The following is a 22497-nucleotide window of genomic DNA, read 5'->3' as shown; positions in this document are numbered from 1 at the left end:
CCTGTGGTTTGATGTGTTCAATGACTGAGGATGATTCCATATTGTAGATGGTCTCAAACTGCTCCCTGTGGTTTGATGTGTTTAATGCCTGACGATTATTACATATTGTAGATGGTCTCAAACTGCTCCCTGTGGTTTGATGTGTTTAATGACTGAGGATTATTCTATATTGTCGATGGTCTCAAACTGCTTCCTGTAGTTTGATGATTGAGTAAAAAGGGGTTCGTGTTTTTCTCTGAAGTACATTTTAAAACTCCTTCTCTGATTCCCAACAATCGTTTCCTTCCAGCACCAGTTCGGGGGAGTTGTGCCGAAGTTGATGGCGCGACCCCGAGCAGCACGGATTGTGACTCCTTGCTGGACAGAAGCTTCAGTCTCACACTCAGAAGGACCGCGGACCACCCCGCCACAGACTGTGAGTTCAAGTCAGTAGAGCGGCCCAGATAATTAATTCTCAGTAATCGACCGAGGGTCCATTGGTCTGTTTATTGACGGATCACTGACCAGAAATATTCTATTATTAAAAATGTTGGGGAGGAAAGTGCAAATTATATTTCTGGCTTTCGACATGCAGCAATCTCAGTCTCTGTATTCCCTCCCTCTCTCTCTCTCTCTCTTTCTCTCTCTCCCTCTCTCTGTCTGACTCTCTCTGTCTATTTATCCAGTTATATATGTGTCGCTCTCTATCGTCTCTCTCTATCATCACCTCTATATCTCTATCCTCGTCTATCTCAAACTTACTCTTCATCTCTCTACTTCCCCATTTCTCTTTCTCTTCATCTTTCTCTATCTCTTGCTCTATCTCTCTATTTCTCAAATTTGACAGAAGGATTTTCCAAACAAATCAAAATAATAATATAGTCTCAATTCTTACACTGAGACAATGGAACAAAAGGCACTGTTCCTGGGGTTGATTGGACAAAGTTCGGTCAGAGGGACTTCAACAGCTGCATATTGTTGCCAAGAAGATTGGCTGAGACGAGGTCACCGGACTCGCTGAACAAACAGCGCAATGTTCAGAAGGTTCTTCAGTTGAAAAAAAAAGGGTGGTCGGTGGTCGTGAGGGATCGACAGTAACATTTCACCTCAGGGTTAAAGTTCAGCCCTAATTAGTGGAATGGAAGCGTCCCCTCGTGCGAGTTGTAAGTGAGTTCAGACAATATCAGTCCCAGTTCGAGATTCAACTCAGTGAGCACTGGTCCACAGCAAAATTCAGCTGCAATTAGTACTAAACTGAAAACTTTACTGAAGAATGAGTGTGGGAATAAGAAAACATCAGACTGGGGCAATGGCAGGGTTCTGTTGAGGTTATAGTTATGTAAGGTTTTTGAGGCCGAATAAAGGCTCTGACTATCAACATTATTACATGTGATGAGCGAGCAGCTGATACCATCACTGATGCACACAATGGTGTCCATGTCCTGCCAACAGAAGCGTCAGTGTCCACTTGTACAGCGCTCTCAGGGATTTTCAAAGGGTGGGGTTTGGAAATGTTGCATGCAATCTGAGAAACACTTGGGGTCCAGACCGAGGGCGTGCTCCAACATGGAGCTTGATGCCTCGGAGTGAGGAAAGTGAGGTCTGTGCATTCAGGTGGTGAAATACAAAGGCCCACCGCCATCTTCTCAGGACAACTAGGGATGGGTAATGAACGCCGGCCTTGCCAGCGTCATCCCACATCCCTAGAATTAATTAAACAAATACTGAATGCAAATGGGTGATTTGCGAAAGGTCAACATTGATAGTGGGGGGAGTGGAGTGGGGTGATTCACAACAGACCATCGTCAGAGACGTGGAGGGCGTGTGTTGGTGTCTGTGGTAGAGCAAGTTGCAGAGGTAGATGGTCCGGACATTGGAGGGATTCATAAACAAGCAGGAGAATTTCCTTTCAAAAGAAATGCGGGAAAGAAACCCGGGCACGGTAGGCCCCGGCCGCAACCCGGGCAAGATCGGCCCCAGCCGTAACCTGGGCACGGTCGTCCTCGGCCGCAACCCACTTTAATTTGACTTTATTAGTGGACAGTTTTTAACAGTGAGGTGAGAGCTCCTGACCCGTCATCCACAATTGGAAAGATTTCCTCAGTCTTCTGTCCCATTGCCTCTTTAAGCGGACAATTTGATTTTCAATGTCATAAACTTTATCAACTATCTAAAATTGTCTTAAATTCATAAATTGCAAATGTCCCGGAGAATGTGAGACACGTCAGTTTAAAATAAAACCTGATCGAAACTGACTGTATTTAGTCCCTTTACAGAGTGGGAATGAGTTAATTAACTTCATTTACCAACATGTTTTCTTTTCTTTCGTGGCAGAATTATGGTTGAAATTTTCCAACCGGATGTGAATTTATCACTGGAAGTCCTAAAGTATTCGGCTCGATCATGGACGAATCTCGACTGGGGATTTTAGATGTCAGCTCATGTACGTTGCAAAGACAGCTTTATTTTCTGCTAAAATTCCTCCATGAAATTTGCCTTCTCAATCTCGTAGAATCTTACAGTGCAGAAGAAGGCCATTCGGCCCATCGTGCCTGTGCCGACTCTTTGAAAGAGCTATCCTATTAGTCCCACTCCCCCGCTCTTTGCCCATTGCCCTGCAATTGTTTCCTTTTCAAATATACAAAAAGAAAGAAAGACTTGCATTTATATAGCGCCTTTCTCGACCCCCGGACGCCCCAAAGCACTTTCCAACCAATGAAATACTTCTGAATTGTTGTAATGTAGGAAACGCGGCAGCCAATATGTGCACAGCAAGATCCCACAAACAGTAATGTGATAATATCAGATTATCTGTTTTCGTGATGTGGATTGAGGGATAAATATTGGCCAGGACGCCAGGGATAACTCCCCTGCTCTTCTTCGAAATAGTGCCATGAGATCTTTCACGTCCACCCGAGAAGGCAGATGGGGTGTCGGTTTAACATCTCATAAAAAAGACCGCACCTCTGACAGTGCAGCATTCCCTCTGTACTGATCTGGGAGTGTCAGCTTAGATATTGTGCAAAATTCACTGGAGTGGGAATGAACACACAATCTTCTAACTCAGAGGTGAGAATGCTACCAACCGAATCACTCCAATGCGTATAATTCCCATTTGAAAGCAACTATTGAATCTGCTTCCACCACCCTTTCAGGCAGAGTGGTCCAGGCCAGTAACAACACCCTGTGTAAAAACAAAAATGTCTCCTCATCTCCTCTCTGGTTCTGTTGATAATTATCTTAAGTGTGTGCCCTTTGGTTACTGACTCTCCTGCCAGTGGAAACGGTTTATCCGGATTTACTCCCGACCAAACCCCGAACTATTCTGAGGATCTCCATCATAATCTCCTTAACTTTCTTTGTTCCACAGAGAACAATCCCAGCTTCCACAGTCTCTCCACATAACTGAATTCCCTCATCCCTTGTACCATTCCAGGAAATCTCCTCTGCACACCCTCCAAGGCCTTGACATCCTTCCTAAAGTGTGGTGCCCAGAATGAGACACAATACTCCAGCTGAGGCCTCACCAGTGCTTTCTAAATGTTTACCAAAGCTTCTTTGCATTTGTACTTTATGTCTCTGCTCAATAATGGAAGGATCCCATTTATTTTTAATAGATTTATCCACTACTCCTCTGTAACTTCCTCCAGCCCTACAACCGCACACACGCACAACTCTCCCCGCCCTCTGACTCGCCCGTCTCCATCTCTGTAACCTCCTCCAGCCTTACAACCCCAGACAGACAACTTTCCCCGCCCTCTGGCTCGGACCTCTTCCAACTCTCCCTCCGTTCAATCTGCCATCAGCGCCTCGGCCGACAGCCGACCCGCTCCCACATTCTAGAATCGTCCCGCCCCAGTCCCCCGAGGATCAATATCCGTCGGCCCCAGTTAAACCTGGCTCTTTGATCAACATAACAACATAAGAACATAAGAAATAGGAGCAGGAGTAGGCCAATCTTCCCCTCGAGCCTGCTCCGCCATTCAATAAGATCATGGCTGATCTGATCCTAACCTCAAATCTAAATTGATGTCCAATTTCCTGCCCGCTCCCCGTAACCCCTAATTCCCTTTACTTCTAGGAACCTGTCTATTTCAGTTTTAAATTTATTTAATGATGTAGCTTCCACAGCTTCTTGGGGCAGCAAATTCCACAGACCTACTACCCTCTGAGTGAAGAAGTTTCTCCTCATCTCAGTTTTGAAAGAGCAGCCCCTTATTCTAAGATTATGCCCCCTAGTTCTAGTTTCACCCATCCTTGGGAACATCCTTACCGCATCCACCCGATCAAGCCCCTTCACAATATTATATGTTTCAATAAGATGGCCTCTTATTCTTCTGAACTCCAATGAGTAGAGTCCCAATCTACTCAACCTCTCCTCATATGTCCACCCCCTCATCCACGGGATTAACCGAGTGAACTTTCTTTGTACTGCCTCGAGAGCAAGTATGTCTTTTCTTAAGTATGGACACCAAAACTGTATGCAGTATTCCAGGTGCGGTCTCACCAATACCTTATATAACTGCAGCAATACCTCCCTGTTTTTATATTCTATCCCCCTAGCAATAAAAGCCAACATTCCGTTGGCCTTCTTGATCACCTGCTGCACCTGCAAACTAACATTTTGATTTTCTTGCACCAGGACCTCCAGATCCCTTTGTACTGCAGTACTTTCCAGTTTCTCACCATTAAGATAATAATCAAGGAGCGACTCATGCCTCCTTCACTCTGTCTCGATTTTATTTCACATTCTCTTTGAAGCGTCTTGGGATATGTTTTCTACCTTAAATGCGCCATTTAAAAAGCAAGTTGTTGTTGTAAAATAAAGAGATGTAATGTCTTTCCTCCATAAATCAACAAGGGGAATTTTTTTAACTGATATAATTCTGCGAGAAAAATGTATTTTGAATTGAATAGTTTTATCAGCTGATGAATTTTGTATCGTTTTATGTCGTTGTTTTTACTCAAATGTTGTTAATGAAGATTATTAAAAATATCTGATGTAACAGACTGAGAACTGCGGTGTTTTGCTATTAATAAGGAAAGTTGCTGTCCTTAACATTGCTTTACTATCGGGATCATCCGTTTTAGATACATTTTTAATCAGACTAATATGGTTCCAGCAGAATCACCATCAAACAAATATTCTAGTTTCTCTGAAACCCTCATGGAACCAAAGAGGGACATCGGTTTCAAAATTAAATATTCCTCAATTTAGATTGTGCTTCTTGGGAAATGTCCGCCAGTACCGTCACAGATAAGATGAGCCTGTTTGTGTGAGTCGAATTCCCATCTCATACAAGTTATTCCTGCTGCCGAGTGTGTGGTTTAAGGAAAACAGTTAACGTTAAATCAAAGAGTGAACGGGATTCAGTAAATTCCATTGGTCATTAAACATCTGCTCCTGCCCGTGATTTATGTTAAATTTCGAACTGGCATAAAGTCAATGGACAGACATCATGTAAGAGTTAGGGTGTGAGATGAGGACAATATGACAGGTACGAGTGGGATGTCCAGGCTGATCTGAGCTCTGTTTGAGGATGTCGATCAGGGACCGGGATGGGGACTGCATCATAAAACAGTGATATTTATAGAATAATGTCACCTACTGCTGGTGTTTACTCCATCATAAAGCAGAGATATTTAAAGAATAATGTCACCTCCTGCTGGTGTGTACTCCATCATAAAGCAATGATATTTGAAGAATAATGTCACCTCCTGCTGGTCTGTACTCCATCATACAGCAGTGATATTTATGGAATAGTCACCCCCTGCTGGTGTGTACTCCATCATACAGCAGTGATATTTATAAATAATGTCACCTTCTGCTGGTTTGTGCTCCATTATACAGCAGTGATATTTATAGAATAATGTCACCTTCTGCTAGTGTGTACTGAATCATACAGCAGTGATATTTATAGAATAATGTCAACTCCTGCCGGTTTATGCTCCATTATACAGCTGTGATATTTTTAGAATAATTTCACCTCCTGCTCGTGTGTACTCTATCATACAGCAGTGATATTTATCGAATAATGTCACCTCCCGCTGGTGTGTACTCAATCTTAAAGCAGTGATATTTATAGAATAATGTCACCTCCTTCTGGTGTGTACTCCATCATACAGCAGTGATATTTATAGAATAATATTAACTCCTGCTGTTGTGTACTCCATCATACAGCAGTGATATTTATAGAATAATGTCACCTCCTGCTGGTGTGTACTCCATCATCTACAGTGAAATTTATAGAATAATGTCACCTCCTGCTGGTCTGTAATCCATCATACAGCAGAGATACCCGGAAAGGAGAGAAAACGCTTGCCAAGCGATTCGCTCTCTCTCTCTCGACGTCGTCTCTACGTCCCTGACGTATTCTCGACGTCCCTGACGTAGGGTCCCGACTTCCACGATGGTAAGTCTCCGGAATCTCCCTCAAAAACACACTTACACTGGCACCAAGCCTGAAATTCTTCAGTTTTATTCCCAAGTCTGTCTTTTCGAATGATGCTGTCTTCTCCGGTTGGCTTAAAGTTGCTGGAGTGGTCGGTGTCATCCCCTGATTGGCTCTGTTCCAAGTGGCGATGTGGCATCACCTCAATACTCCTTTTCTAAATAAGGTCTGGTGTCTCATCAAAGCTCCTTTGTCCCTCTAAGAAGCGGAACGAATTGAAACCAGTTCTGGCCAGTTCAGACCAGTGACTGAACTCCAGGTCACCTCAGTTCAAAAGTCAGTGTCTTTGTTAGCACTTCGAATTAAGTAGTTTTCTGCAGCCCCTGGCCAAAATCTCCCCCCTTTTGATCCAAAGATGCTTATCTTTGGATCATTATTCTCCCTTTCTGTGTACTACTCCTGAGGTTGTCATTGTCCCCTAATGGGCACGTTACATCCGCGATATCATATGATTATAGAAAAAAATATAAAAAAGAAGCGTATAAAATATACTTCACACAGTGTCCTTATATTGAGAATCGCTTCTTCTGTTTCATTATAGCACTAACAATCAATTGTTGCAAAATTTCATTTTCCACCTTCTAAGCTGATATACATTGAATATGACAAGTATTAATGCATATTAAATCACAACTACAGCAGCATGTGTTAAAATCCTGACCCATGGATGTATTTGAACATTAGATCCCCAATTCCAAAACTTATCCCAGAACCCGGTGTCCCGTAACAGTTCATCTGCTTTATCAGCATGAGTTTTAATTATTTTAGTGTGGTTAGTCCATTGATGAATTATCTCATTGGCTTCCTCCACTATTTGCGTCCAATCTGCAGTCAGGTGCGGAATGGGTGGTAGTTCGGTAGGAACATATTTCCACAGATCTTGGTCTATATCGGTACGTTGGACTGTGAGGTTTTCGTTTATTACCATCCTCGTTATTGGCTTAGGCAGAACTTGTCCGCCTACAACCAGGTCTGAGGTCAGTTTGTTAATGGCCACATTGTGTTCTTCCAGAGGGCACTGTTTCCATCCTTTATTATAGTTCATAGCCTGTGGCTATGTAATACGTTTGTCCCACAAGGGCATATTGTAAAAAGGACTGGTTGTTAACCGCAAAATGGACAATGAACAATTTTCATAAGTACTGAACCCACAATTAGTAAGTCTCTGTCTCGTTATCTCTTCTGGACAGGCCCAGTGATTCCCTCCTTGGTGACATTTTGACAAATCTACCCCTTTCTCAGCACCGTCCATTACAATAGCATGAGATGGTGGACTGCTCAAAGATATCCAAGCACCCTCATGATACTTGCCCACGTTATGAACTCTTTTAAAAGGGTAGGTCAAATTGCTTCCGTGCCGGGGAATATGAAACACCGCCCCAACGTAATATTTACATAGGTGTGGTCCCAGTGGACCATAATTTTACCTCGATCAGCGCTCCCCGATGGTCGCTCCATAAATGGACCAACAAATTGATTAATGATTTTTCCCTCTGGGATTACCGACAATGTCACCTCTAGAACTGTGTTACATGAAAACTGTACTGCCGCACCCTCCGGTATCCCCAAAGTCTTTCCCGCGCACGCTGACCCATCCACTCCCGTATAATACAAATTTAAATCCTCTCTTTTCCCTTTGTTGGTTCGGACTGTCTTATTCTGCAGAGCAAATTTGTCCCTGGTCTCGGGATATCCCTCCGCCGTCGACACTGCTTCAGGCACGTTCATTCGTCGTGACGGCTCCGAGGCAGGTTCAACCGCAGTTCTGATGATGATCAATCCGATAGCAACAAAATGCATCATCCCCTTCATTCTCGGCTGGACCTGGAATAAACAAGTGCAATTTCTGCTCCAATGTACAGTTTCTTTTAGGTACTATCATAAGTCCAGTCTCTCCATATACTGAGCCTGACCGTCCAAATCCTGTTCCCAATTTGTTTCAGATTCTAACCGTCCGTTTCTTTTAACCCACTTATTCCCCCTTCTTGTTTTATTTTTCTTTCGTTTTTTTTCCTGGATTCGCCTCTGCATGCGAACGGACAGTTTCGAATTCGTGTTCAATCACCTCCTCTTGGACCTGTAGCTGGTCCTGTTCTTGATTTCCCTGACCTTCAGAATTCAGAACACCGTTATCATCGAGCAGCACATGCCAATGATGATTGTCTTGTTTTTCTCCGACCAACTTTAGCTGATTAATGTGGTACCAGCCACTCTTATCTGGTGCCGTTAATATCCTGTGTACAGATGGGCTAGATTTGTCCACTATCTCATAGGGACCGGCAAACTTTGGACTCAAGAATGAGGTCGGCTGTTGTATTCTAATCATTACTCTCTCTCCGGGGCTCAACTCTATGTATAACCCACAGCCAATTCTCCTTTCCCCATCCTGCACTGATGAAGAGCCATCCACAAAAATTGTAAAATAGTGTTCTTCCTTTCCTGTTTCCATTGTCTTTTTGCTTTCAGGCCCCGTCTTACCCCCTCCTTTTTGTTTTGATACAAATGGGCCCTTGGGGCCATTTGCTATCATCAATTGACACTCATGTTTTTCTCCCTGATAAACTAAGTTGTCAGCTAACATAGTAGTGGTTTTTACCTCCTTTACGGTTATATTTCTCCCTTGCAGCAACAATGTCCATCTAGCGATTCTATTTTGGCGAACTGAACCATCCTTAATCTTTCCATCTAACAGTAGCTCTACTGGGGTGTGTTCTGTTAATATTGTAAGTGGGTTTAGTCCCACTATATAAGTAAAATGCTGCACCGCCCAAACGACAGCTAGCAAGTGTCTTTCGCATACCGTATACCCCTGCTCTACTGGTGAGAGCATACCTGAGGCGTACGCTACTGGTCGTAATTTCCCCTGTGTCTCCTGTAATAGAACTGCCGAGAGGGTGGTGTCTGTGGTAGCCACCTCCAATGAAAACGGTTGAGTTGGATTTGGGGTTTTTAAAGCAGGCGCGGCAGCTAGTGCTTGCTTTAGATCAGTCATGGACTGGGTGTGTTCTGTTTTCCACTCCCAAGCCACATTCCTTTTTAATAATTCCATCAGCGGGGCCGCCTTTGTGGCGAATCCATCAATATGGTCCCTGCAATATCCCACCAAGCCTAAGAAGGACCTTAACCCTTTTACATCCCGCGGAACAGGGAGTCAGCCAACCGTCTCTCCCCTTCGCTTGTCAATGTCCCTTTGTCCCGGCGTCAGAATCATTCCCAAGTAAGTAACTTTTTGTTTCATGATCTGTGCTTTTTTAGGTTTAATCTTTAATCCCAAGTCATGTAATAACTGCAGTAATTCACTTAGCAGTTGATAAAGTTCCCTCTTGGTTTCAGTTTGTAGGAGTAAATCGTCGACATACTGCACTAGACATTCAGGCCTCGTGAATCCTTTTAACCCTTCCCTCAGCCGTTGGTGAAATATAGATGGGGAATTGCGGCAGGGCGGTCCATGTATATTGCTGTCCTTGGAAAGTAAATGCGAATTTATATTGACATGCAGTGAAATAGAGCAAAAACCGTTTCTTATGTCCAAAACTGTAAACCACTGCGCATCCTCATTTTGTCGAATTACTGTCTCTGGGCCAGTTACTACAGGAGGGGCTGTTAGCGGGGTGACTTTATTTAATTCTCTGTAGTCTATCGTTAGTCGCCAGCTACCGTCGGGTTTCCTTACTGGCCAAATAGGTGCGTTATTAGTAGAAGCTATTGGTCTTAATATCCCTTGCTTCAGCAGACTCAGTATCACCTTCTCTATCTCTTCTTCTGCTTGCTTTGGGAAACCATACTGCTTCTGTGGTTTTGGGTCTTGACCTTCTATACACACACTCCCGGTCATTTTCCCACAATCATGTTTATGTCGGGCAAAGACTATTGAGTTTTGTGCAATAATCTGTTGTACTTCACGATCGTTACTCATTTCTCCTGGTTCTATCCACATTTCCCCGATCGTGCATATCCTATCCTGATATTCCCCCACCGGGACGAGTGTGTGATTTATACTGCCCATGCCTAAAGGCATTTGCCAAATCATACAATTAACAGGGTCGAAGCAAAATCCCGCTTTGGCCATATAGTCACTCCCTAATATATGTTCTTGTTCTCTGGGTAATTTAATAAGGACCACTGAATGCTCTATCACTATGACTCCCACACCGACTTCCAACGGTACACTCACATATCCCACTTGTGAATGCCCTGTCAATCCACCTAGAATAATTTCGTTTTGAATGTTAAAAATTTATGTCATTGATCTGAGTGGAGTTAACGGCGGTTCAGGATCCCCCTGTGTCCCAAAGGAAATAAGAGGGCGGCCTCCGACCCTGCCATTCACTAGGGGTCTCCCCGTTTCATCCAACCGCGCGTCACACACCCATAACGGAGAGGCCTGAGACCGTCATTGCAGTTCGGGGTACAACCCGGAACTCCGTGATATTTCTATCGTATCACACTGAGGACTTGGTCTATTCGGCCCTTCCACGGGTAGGCTCTGATTTAATCCCCGACCTGCATTCTCTCGTCTCGGGTTCGGGCATTCCCTTGCGTAGTGTCCCTCTTGGCCACAGTTAGAGCATTTGGACACCTCGCCTTGAGTTCTCCCCGTTCCTGAGAAGTTTCCTCTTCCTCTGCCTCTACCTCATCCCACTGTCTGATAAGCTGGAGGGGGTTCCTCCTGAGTAGGTCCCCTCCCTTCATTTCTCCAGGTTATCATCTGATCTTTAACAGACATCGCTCTGTCCCCGGATTCCTTGGATCGTTTGGGTTTTTCCCTTTCCCATACTCTAACCATCTTCCTAATTATCCAGGTTTCCATATGTGTGTCATCAGCGGGGTCAAACTGATCTAGTGCCCTCCTCGACTCCTCAGTGCCATGCGACACTAGTGTTCTCAGCCATCGGTTCCTAACCTCCCGCTGTAAATTATCCCTATCTCAGTATATACCGTAGACCACTTGAAACACCGCCCAAATGCGGGCCGAAAATACAGTGGGGTGTTCACTTTTCCTTTGATAGCATCTCATCAGCGCCTCCACTGGATCCCCTCTGTTAGCGCCCATGACAAATAATACCTGGTCCTTTAAGGCCTCATTTGTGCCTCGACCAAGCTTTTGTTCCTCCGGTAGGGCGGAGTGTATATGTGGGTGTAGGCACATTAGGATTAATTTCCTTTCCTCAGCATCGTCTAAGCCGTGTATCGCTCTCTTTTGCCTGACCACGAGGAACAACTCCCTCGGATCATCCCCAGGCGCACACGTCCCAATATCTTTCGCAATAACCCTCAGTTCCTGTACCCCAAGTGGGGTGGAATATGTCATATCGTGACCATCTTCCCCCATCTGTGCTCTGGTGGTTGCAAGGGGGGCCATTGGGGCAGACGGTTCTTTCGGCTCTGGAGCATATGCTGGCGGTGTGTCCCCGAGTGGAGGTTCCCTATCACCGCGGCTGTATCTATCCGCCTTGTCTGCTAAATCATCCCAATCTACATCCCATAAACCACTTTCTTCACCTCTCCCGGGTGCAAAAGCACACAATATGCCTGTCTGTGCGGCTAGCTGATCTTGCAGTCTCCCTATCAGTTTCTGACACGTTGTGTGATCGCCAGTACTACTCCTCTTCTCCTGAGCTGCTCTGAGAATCACATTCATAGCAGTTTTTAAATCACTACATTGTTGTTTCCATCTCTCCACCTCAGCTTTAGCTGCTTGGGCTTCTCCCTCTCTCTTACTCTTTTCATGAGTCAATTTTTCGCACTGTAACTGATATTGGTTCATGTGCATCAAATCTGCACTTCTCTGTCCTTGTAGATCAGTTACCCTCTCAGTAATGCGGGCTATCTCCTCACGGAGTTTTTTATTCTCTGCTTCTAAATCGTCTTGGATTTTCTGAGTCTCTTCTTTCTCTCTCCTAGCCTGCTGTCGGCATTCTATCCATTTCTCAAGTAAACATCCGATCGATACGGACTTTTGTATCTTTTTAAATTTCCTATCTGACATCTTTGTTTGCGCAATTTTCCAAAGGACCTCCCCAACAGACGTTCCCTTGTCTCCAATGTGACCCGCATACTCCCCGTATTGCGGCCACTTCCCTATTACGTATTTTTGAAGGAGTCCCTTCCAGTCAAAACAGTCCAAGTCCCCAGGGCTTGGTGATTTCCCTTTCTTCGTCATCTTACGTGATTAACTATGAATTAACCCAAACTCCTGTTCTCTGTATACTTTGCCAAATTCGGTTCGCCTCGAGGCTCCCACTGACGCAACCGAGAGATTTATCCTCGAGCCCACCCAGGGACGCCAATGATGTTGACCGGAAGTCACCGGTTAACGGTTTTGGCTTAGTACACAGAGGAAGAGTCAATTCTCTTTTAATTCTCAGTTCGCTTTATTAACGTTATTAGATCATGTGCATACCGCCTATACGTCTAGTTAGATATAGGCATGCAGTTTACAGCAGGTTATACAGTTTTATACTCAAACTGGGATTTAAACGCACACCCACTAGCTGACTAACACACCCTGAGTATTAGGATTTAAACGCACACCCACTAGCTGACTAACACATCCCTGAGTATTCGGATTTAAACGCACACCCACTAGGTTTTTCTGACGAACACTCCCCGAGTGGTCATAGAATAGAAAGGATATTATATTACCCGGAAAGGAGAGATACTGCTGGCCAGGCAATTCTCTTTCTCACTCCCGACGTCGTCTCTACGTCCCTGACGTACTCTCTACGTCCCTGACGTCGGGTTCCCACTTCCACGAGGGTTGGTCTCCGGAGTCTCCCTCAAAAACACACACTGGGACCAAGCCAGCAATTCTTCAGTTTTAACTCCAAGCCTGTCTTTTCGAATGATGCTGTCTTCTCCGGTTGGCTCAAAGTTGCTGGAGTGATCGATGTCATCCCCAGATTGGCTCTGTTCCAAGGGCCGAGGCAGCATCACCTCATACTCCTTTTCTAAATAAGGACTGGTGTCTCATCACAGTTCCTTTGTCCCTGTAAGAAGCGGAACGAATTCAAACCGGTTCTGGCCAGTTCAGACCAGTGACTGAACTCCAGGTCACCTCAGTTCAAAAGTCAGTGTCTTTGTTTGAACTTCGAATTAAGATCAATAGGTTTCTGCAGCCTTTAGCCAACATAAGCAATTAATCCCAATCCACAGCTCTTTCCTCTTAGCCCTGCATTTTTTTCCTCATCAAGTATATGTCCAATTCCCTTTTAAAAGTTACTGTTGAATTTGCTTCAACCACCCTTTCTGGCAGTGCATTCCAGATCATTATAACTCACAGTGTAAAAAAATGTCTCCTCATCTCTCCTCTGGTTCTTTTGCCAATTATCTTACACCTGTGTCCTCTGGCTTCTGGTCCTCCTGACAGTGTTAATACTTGCTCACCATTTACTCTTTCAAAACCCCAAATATTTTGAACACCTCTATTGAATCTTCACTTAACGTTCTCTGCTCTAAGGAGAACAATTCCAGCTTCTCCAGTCTCCCCACTTAACTCAAGTCCCTCAACACTGGTTCGATTCTGGTCAATCTCCTCTGTATCCTTTCACCCCATCCATCTCTAGTCCATCCGTCTCTACCCCTAACGTTTGTCACCCATCCGTCTGTCCCCCATCCGTTACTCCCTATCTGTTTCTCCGGATCCTTCCCTCCCCATCCATCTCTTCCCAATCCTTCTCACCCCAATCCATCCCTCCCATCCACATCTCCCCCATCCATCTCTCCACATCCGCAACTCCACCATCGATCTCACCCAAATCAATCTCTCCACATCCATCTCTCTCCTTCCGTCTATCCCCATCTGTCTCTTCCCATCCATCTACCGATCCGTCTCTCCCCATCCATCTACCTCCAATCCGTCTCTCCCATCAGTCTCTCCCCCATCTGTCTCCCTTCATCTGGCTCACCCGCACCCGTCTCTCTCAATCCATCTCTCCCCATCCTCCTAACACCTACCCGCCTCTCCCATCCATCTTTCCCCATTGGTCTTTCCCAATAAGTCTCTCCCTCATCCATCTCTCCTATCCGTCACTCACCATTCGTGTCTCTCCATCCATTTCACCGCATCCATCTCGCTCCACCCGTCTCTCCCTCTACTTGTCTCTCCATCCGCCTTTCCTCACCCATCTCTCCTTCATCCATCTCTCCCCCAACCGTTTCTGTCCACCCGCCTCTCCCATCCGTCCTTCCACCTTCGTCTCTCCCCATTTTTCTCTTCTCATCCATCTCTCCCTATCCGTCCACCCACGTTCATCCATTCCCCATCTTTCTCTTTTCAGCCGTCTCTCTCCATCTGCTTCTCCCCATCCATCTCACCCCAACTGTCTCTCCACCACACGCCTCACCCACATCCGGCTCAACTCCATCCTTCTCAACTCCATCCGCCTCTTCCCATCCATCTCTCCCCATCTATCTAACACCCATGTGTCTCTACCCATCCGTCTCAAAATAACCCGTCTCTCCCTACCCGTCTCTCCCCCATCCACTTGCCACTTTTTTTGTCCACCTGACCAATCCATTGATAGCTTCCTGCAGTCTACAGCTTTCCTCCTCATTATCAACCACACGGCCGATTTTTGTATCATCTGAAAACGTCTTTATCATGCTCCATATATTTAAGTTAAAATCATTAATATATTTCTTTTGACCAGAAACTTATTTGAGTGTTTGATAGAGTAAATAGTGACCAAGTGCTAACACTGTCAGGATGGCTCGGAACAAGAAGACAGAGGTTTAAGATAATTGGCCAAAGAGATGAGGAGACATTTTTTAGACAGTAAGTTATAATGATCTGCAATGCACTGCCCGAAAGTGTGATTGAAGCAAATTCAATGGTAACTTTTACCAGAAACTTAGCTGGACCAGCCACATAAATACTGTGGCTACAAGAGCAGGTCAGAGGTTGGGTATTCTGCGGCGAGTGACTCACCTCCTGACTCCACAAACTCTTTCCATCATCTACAAGGCACAAGTCAGGAGTGTGATGGAATAATCTCCACTTGTCTAGTTCAGTGCAGCTCCAACAAGACTCAAGAAGCTCGACACCAACCAAGACAAAGCAGCCCGCTTGATTGGGACCCCATCCACCACCCTAAACATTCATTCCCTTCACCACCGGTGCACTGTGGCTGCAGTGCGTTCCATCCACAGGATGCACAGTAGCAATTCGCCAAGACGTCTTTCACAGCACCTCCCAAACCCTCGACCTCTACCACCTAGAAGGAGAAGAGCAACACGCATAGGGCAACAATACCACCTGCACGTTCCTCTCCAAGTCAAACACAATCCCGACTTGGAAATATATCGCAGTTCCTTCATTGTCCTGGGTCAAAATCCTGGAACTCCCTTTCCAAACGCACTGTGGGAGAAACTTCACCACACGGACGGCAGTGGTTCAAGAAGGCGGCTCACCAACACCTTCCAAAGGGCACTTAGGGATGGGCAATAAATGTTGGCCTCGCCAGAGACGGCCACATCCAATGAACGAATGTTTTAAAAAAGTTCTGAGCACCGCACCTTCGGACGGATATATTGACCTTGGAGGAAGTGCAGCGTAGGTTTACTCGAATGATACCTGGACTTGAAGGGTTAGTTTACGAGGAGAAATTACACCAATTGGGGTTGTATTCCCTAGAGTTTAGAAGGTTAGGGGGTGATCTGATCGAAGGTTAAAGATTTTAAGGGGAAAAGATAGGTTGGATACAGAGAAACTGTTTCCGCTAATTGGGGATTCTAGGACTCGGGGGCACAGTTTAAAAATTCGAGCTAGACCTTTCAGGAGTGAGATTAGACAACACTTCTACACACAAAGGATGGTAGAAGTTTGGAACTCACTTTCGCAAATAGTAATTGATGATAGCTCAATGGCCAATTTTAAATCTGAGATAGATAGCTTTTTGCCAACCAAAGGTGTTAAGGGAAATGGGCCAAAGGCAAGTATATGGAGTTTGATCAAAGATCAGTCATGAACTTATGAAATGGCGGAGTGGCTCGAGGGGCTGAATGGCCTACACCTGCTCCTATGTTCCTGTGCAGGTGATTCAATATTTGCAGGAGTACGAAGTGGTGTACACCTTTCGGGAGTCCACAGATTGTGTTCGGGAATCCAGAAGCGGACCAATATTTGTGAAAGTATCCAGAGCCTTTATTGTAGTCTGTAGAATTATTTACTGGTCAATCCATAGACTGGGTGAATTTTTACGGGAGAATCCAAGACTGTGCCATTATTTTCAGGTAGATCCAGAGACTGCGCCAATAATTACATGAGGGTCCATAGACTTTCCAATATTGATGGGGCATCCAGAGATTGCACCAATATTCACAGAATGGTTTCCGACTGACCAGTTTCCATCTTTGAGTTGAAACCCAACCCTTGAGAAGTGGTAAGAACTCTCTGAAATTAACGGATTCCACTTAAAAATAATTTGCAATCTGTAAATGAAGCTGCTCCCCCTTCACATAAATGCTGTCAGACTGTGGATCTCTTAGTTTGTGTTCTTACAAATATCTATTACATAATATCTATTCAACGTAATTTAAAAGGGGTAACTCAGCTAAGGCAAGTCATGGCAGCAGACCTCGCACCCGTGATATGCTCCTCCTGCAAGATGTGGGAAGTCATGGACACTACCAGTGTCCCTGCCGACCATGTGTGCGGGAAGTGTGTCCACCTGCAGCTACTGACCGATCGTATCTCGGAGCTGGAGCTGCGGGTGGACTCACTGTGGAGCATCCGCGATGCAGAGAAACTCGTGGATAGCACGTTTAGCGAGTTGGTCACACCGCAGGTAAAGGGTATACAGGCAGGAAGTGAATGGGTGACCACCAGGAAGAGTAAGAGATGCAGGCAGGTAGTGCAGGGGTCCCCTGTGGCCATCCCCCTCTCAAACAGATATGCCACTTTGGATGCTGTTGGGGGGGATGACTTATCAGGGGAAGGCAGCAGCAGCCAACTTCCTGGCACCACGGGTAGCTCTGCTGCACAGGCTGGGAGGAAAAAGAGTGGCAGAGCTATAGTGATAGGGGACTCAATTGTAAGGGGAATAGACAGGCGTTTCTGCGGCCGCAACCGAGACTCCAGGATGGTGTGTTGCCTCCCTGGTGCAAGGATCAAGGATGTCTCGGAGCGGCTACAGAACATTTTGGAGGGGGAGGGCGAACAGCCAGCTGTCGTGGTGCACATAGGCACCAACGATAGAGGTAAAAAAGGGGATGAGGTCCTAAAAGCAGAATATAGGGAGTTAGGAGGTAAATTAAAAAATAGGACCTCAAAGGTAGTAATCTCAGGATTGCTGCCAGTGCCACGTGCTAGTCAGAGTAGAAATAGGAGGATATTTCAAATGAATACGTGGCTAGAGGAATGGTGCAAGGGGGAGGGATTCAAATTCCTGGGACACTGGAAACGGTTCTGGGGGAGGTGGGACCAGTACAAACCGGACGGTCTGCACCTGGGCAGGGCCGGGACCGCTGTCCTAGGAGGAGTGTTTGCTAGTGCTGTTGGGGAGGGTTTAAACTAAAGTGGCAGGGGGTTGGGAACCTGAGCAGGGAGAGAGAGGAAAGCGTAACAGGAAGGGACAGAAGGTATGGAGTAATAGGTAAAGTGTTAAAAAAGGAAAAAGCAGGAACTAAGCGTCACAAAACAGATTTGAAAGTTCTTTATCTGAATGCACGTAGCATTCGTAATAAAATGGACGAGTTAACGGCACAAATAACTACGTATGGGTATGATCTTGTGGCCATTACAGAAACATGGCTGCAGGGTGACAACGACTGGGAATTAAATATGCCAGGGTATTTAACAATCAGGAAGGACAGGCAGGAAGGAAGGGGAGGTGGGGTGGCTATGTTAATAAAGGAAGGAATCACTGTAATACAGAGAAATGATATTGGGACAAAGCATCAAGATAATGAAACAGTTTGGGTGGAGATAAGGAATAATAAGGGAAAAAAAACATTAGTGGGCGTAGTATATAGGCCTCCTAATAGTTGCAACTCTGCTGGAAGAAGTATTAATCAGGAGATAGTCGGGGCATGTAATAAGGGAACAGCCATAATTATGGGGGATTTTAATTATCATATTAACTGGACAAATCAAATTGGGCAGAGCAGCCTTGAGGACGAGTTCATTGAGTGCATCAGGGATGGATTTCTTGAGCAGTATGTAACTGATCCTACAAGGGGGCAGGCAACCTTGGACCTGGTCCTGTGTAATGAGTCAGGATTAATTAATAATGTCCTAGTTAAGGATCCCCTTGGAACGAGCGACCACAACATGGTTGAATTCCATATCCAATTAGAGGGTGAGAAGGTTGATTCTCAAACAAGCGTACTGAGCTTGAATAAAGGAGACTATGATGGTATGAGAGCGGAATTGATTAAAGTGGACTGGGAAAATAGATTAAAGGGTAAGACGGTACATGAGCAGTGGTGTTCATTTAGGGAGTTATTTTACAACTTTCAAAATAAATATATTCCACTGAGGAAAAAAGGGTGTAAAAGAAATGACAGCCACCCGTGGCTAAGTAAAGAAATCAAGGATAGTATCCGACTAAAAACAAGGACATATAAGGTAGCCAAACTTAGTGGGAGGATAGAAGATTGGGAATTCTTCAAAAGACAGCAAAAAGTAACTAAAGGATTGATTAAGAAAGGGAAGTTAGATTATGAAAAGAAATTAGCAAAAAATATAAAAACAGATAGCAAGAGTTTCTATAGTTATATAAAAAGAAAAAGGGTGGCTAAGGCAAACATAGGTCCCTTAGAGGATGAGACCGGGAAATTAATGGTGGGAAACATGGAGATGGCAAAAATGCTGAACAAATATTTTGTTTCAGTCTTTACAGTAGAGGACACTAAGAATATCCCAACACTGGACAAACAGGGGACTCTCGGGGGGGAGGAGCTAAATACGATTAAAATCACTCAGGAGATGGTACTCAGTAAAATAATGGGACTCAAGGCGGATAAATCCCCTGGACCTGATGGCTTCCATCCTAGGGTCTTGAGGGAAGTGGCAGTAGGGATTGTGGATGCTTTGGTGATAGTTTTCCAAAATTCCCTGGACTCAGGAGAGGTCCCGGCAGATTGGAAAACTGCTAATGTAACACCGTTATTTAAAAAGGGTAGTAGGCAGAAGGCTGGAAATTATAGGCCAGTTAGCTTAACATCTGTGGTGGGTAAAATTTTGGAGTCTATTATTAAGGAGACAGTAACGGAACATTTAGATAAGCATAATTTAATAGGACAAAGTCAGCATGGCTTCATGAAGGGGAAGTCATGTCTGACAAATTTGCTTGAGTTCTTCGAGGATATAACGTATAGGGTGGATAAAGGGGAACCAGTGGACGTAGTGTATTTAGACTTCCAGAAGGCATTCGACAAGGTGCCACATGAAAGATTATTACTTAAGATAAAAAATCACGGGATTGGGGGTAATATTCTGGCATGGGTGGAGGATTGGTTATCAAACAGGAAGCAGAGAGTTGGGATAAATGGTTCATTTTCGGACTGGCAACCAGTAACCAGTGGTGTTCCACAGGGGTCGGTGCTGGGTCCCCAACTCTTTACAATCTATATTAACGATTTGGAGGAGGGGACCGAGTGCAACATATCAAAATTTGCAGATGATACAAAGATGGGAGGGAAAGTAGTGAGTGAGGAGGACATAAAAAACCTGCAAGGGGATATAGACAGGCTGGGTGAGTGGGCGGAGATTTGGCAGATGCAATATAATATTGGAAAATGTGAGGTTATGCACTTTGGCAGGAAAAATCAGAGAGCAAGTTATTTTCTTAATGGCGAGAGACTGGAAAGTACTGCAGTACAAAGGGATCTGGGGGTCCTAGTGCAAGAAAATCAAAAAGTTGGTATGCAGGTGCAGCAGGTGATCAAGAAAGCCAACGGAATGTTGGCTTTTATTGCTAGGGGGATAGAATATAAAAACAGGGAGGTATTGCTGCAGTTATATAAGGTATTGGTGAGACCGCACCTGGAATACTGCATACAGTTTTGGTCTCCATACTTAAGAAAAGACATACTTGCTCTCGAGGCAGTACAAAGAAGGTTCACTCGGTTAATCCCGGGGATGAGGGGGCGCACATATGAGGAGAGGTTGAGTAGATTGGGACTCTACTCATTGGAGTTCAGAAGAATGAGAGGCGATCTTATTGAAACATATAAGATTGTGAGGGGTCTTGATCGGGTGGATGCAGTAAGGATGTTCCCAAAGATGGGTGAAACTAGAACTAGGGGGCATAATCTTAGAATAAGGGGCTGCTCTTTCAAAACTGAGATGAGGAGAAACTTCTTCACTCAGAGGGTGGTAGGTCTGTGGAATATGCTGCCCCAGGAAGCTGTGGAAGCTACATCATTAGATAAATTTAAAACAGAAATAGACAGTTTCCTCGAAGTAAAGGGAATTAGGGGTTATGGGGAGCGGGCAGGAAATTGGACATGAAGCTGAGTTCGGATCGGTCAATGCCCTGTGGGTGGCGGAGAGGGCCCAGGGGCTATGTGGCCGGGTCCTGCTCCGACTTCTTGTGTTCTTTAGATTTGTGGTTGGGATCAGATCAGCCATGATCTTATTAAATGGCGGAGCAGGCTCGAGGGGCCGATTGGCCTACTCCTGCTCCAATTTCTTATGTTCTTATGTTAATATACTGGGCTTTGGGCTTTCCATCGGTGTGATATTTGGTTAAATATATGTTGTGATATTAAAACTGTTGGATTTAAAGTTGTTAACTGAATTTGTTTGTTCAGTGACTGTAATTACTCTCAGACTCCATGGGCCCTCATTTTGTCACTGGACTGTTTCCCTCCGCGATAAATAAACGAACTGTCAACGTGTTATCGCATAGTGTGAGTGGAACCAGCACCTTCGGCATTAAAAGGAATCAGTGGCTCTATACAGAGGAAAAGAATAGATCGAAATCTGAGAACAATGGATTGGAATGTTACAACAATGGGTCAGAATCGGAGAACAATAGATTGGAATGTTACAACAATGGGTCAGAATCTGAGAACAATAGATTGGAATGTTACAACAATGGGTCAGAATCTGAGAACAATAGATTGGAATGTTACAACAATGGGTCAGAATCTGAGAACAATTGATTGGAATGTTACAACAATGGGTCACATTCTGAAAACAATAGATTGGAATGTTCCAACAACTGTTCGGAATCTTCTAGATTGGAGCAATCCATTCTGGACTATTCAATACCTTTCTGAATATGATCATTAGAGGATCGGATATATTATGCGATTCTGGGTATAGAAGTAATTTACTACCTCATCCTCGCTGCTGTCGCTGTCTCTGGTAAGTTCCAATATCCAGCTACTAATTCTATAAACCACGTTTCACCGTATGACTGTTCATGACGTTCTCTTCCCCACATTCGCTGCCAACGGTGTCACTGGTAAGTCTTTATATTCAACGATTAATTCTAGAAACCATGTATCACTGTATTACTGTTCTTTCCATTCTCTGCCCCACACTTTTTGCTTTCGGTGTCTCTGGAAAGTCTTAATATCCAGCTATTAATTCTATAAACCATCTTTCACTGTATTGCTTTTTTTAATCATTCTCTGCTCCACACTCTCTGTGTTCGAGTTGCTAGTAAGCTGTCAAATCTAGCTTAACAATTAGAGCGGTACCAGGGATGGGAGATATATTGAAGTGGTAACAGGGATGGCAGATGTATTTAAGTAGGGCATCTGGGTTTGAAATTTAATTTACAATGGGACCCTGGGAGTGAGGCTCTATCTAACGGTACTTGAGCATGGCCCTGAGACAGTACTAATATTTACAGGGGACCCAGAGACGGTATGAAGAAAATAGAAAAATAAGAAAAAGGAGCAGGCGTTCATGCCCGATGGCCCCTCGAACCTGCTCCGCCATTCAATCAGATCATAGCTGATCTTCGACCTCATCCCCACTTTCCTGCCCGATCCCTAAATCCCTTGATTCCCATCTTGTCCAAAAATCTACCTATCTCACCTTTGAATATACTCAACGACTCATCATCTACAGACCTCTGGCGGAGAAAATTCCAAAGATTCACAGCCC

This window comes from Heptranchias perlo, unplaced genomic scaffold (assembly GCF_035084215.1).
Source record: "Heptranchias perlo isolate sHepPer1 unplaced genomic scaffold, sHepPer1.hap1 HAP1_SCAFFOLD_44, whole genome shotgun sequence".
Classification (NCBI taxonomy): Eukaryota; Metazoa; Chordata; class Chondrichthyes; order Hexanchiformes; family Hexanchidae; genus Heptranchias; species Heptranchias perlo.
The sequence above is the reverse complement of the archived record's forward strand: the minus strand, read 5'-3'. Positions refer to the sequence as shown.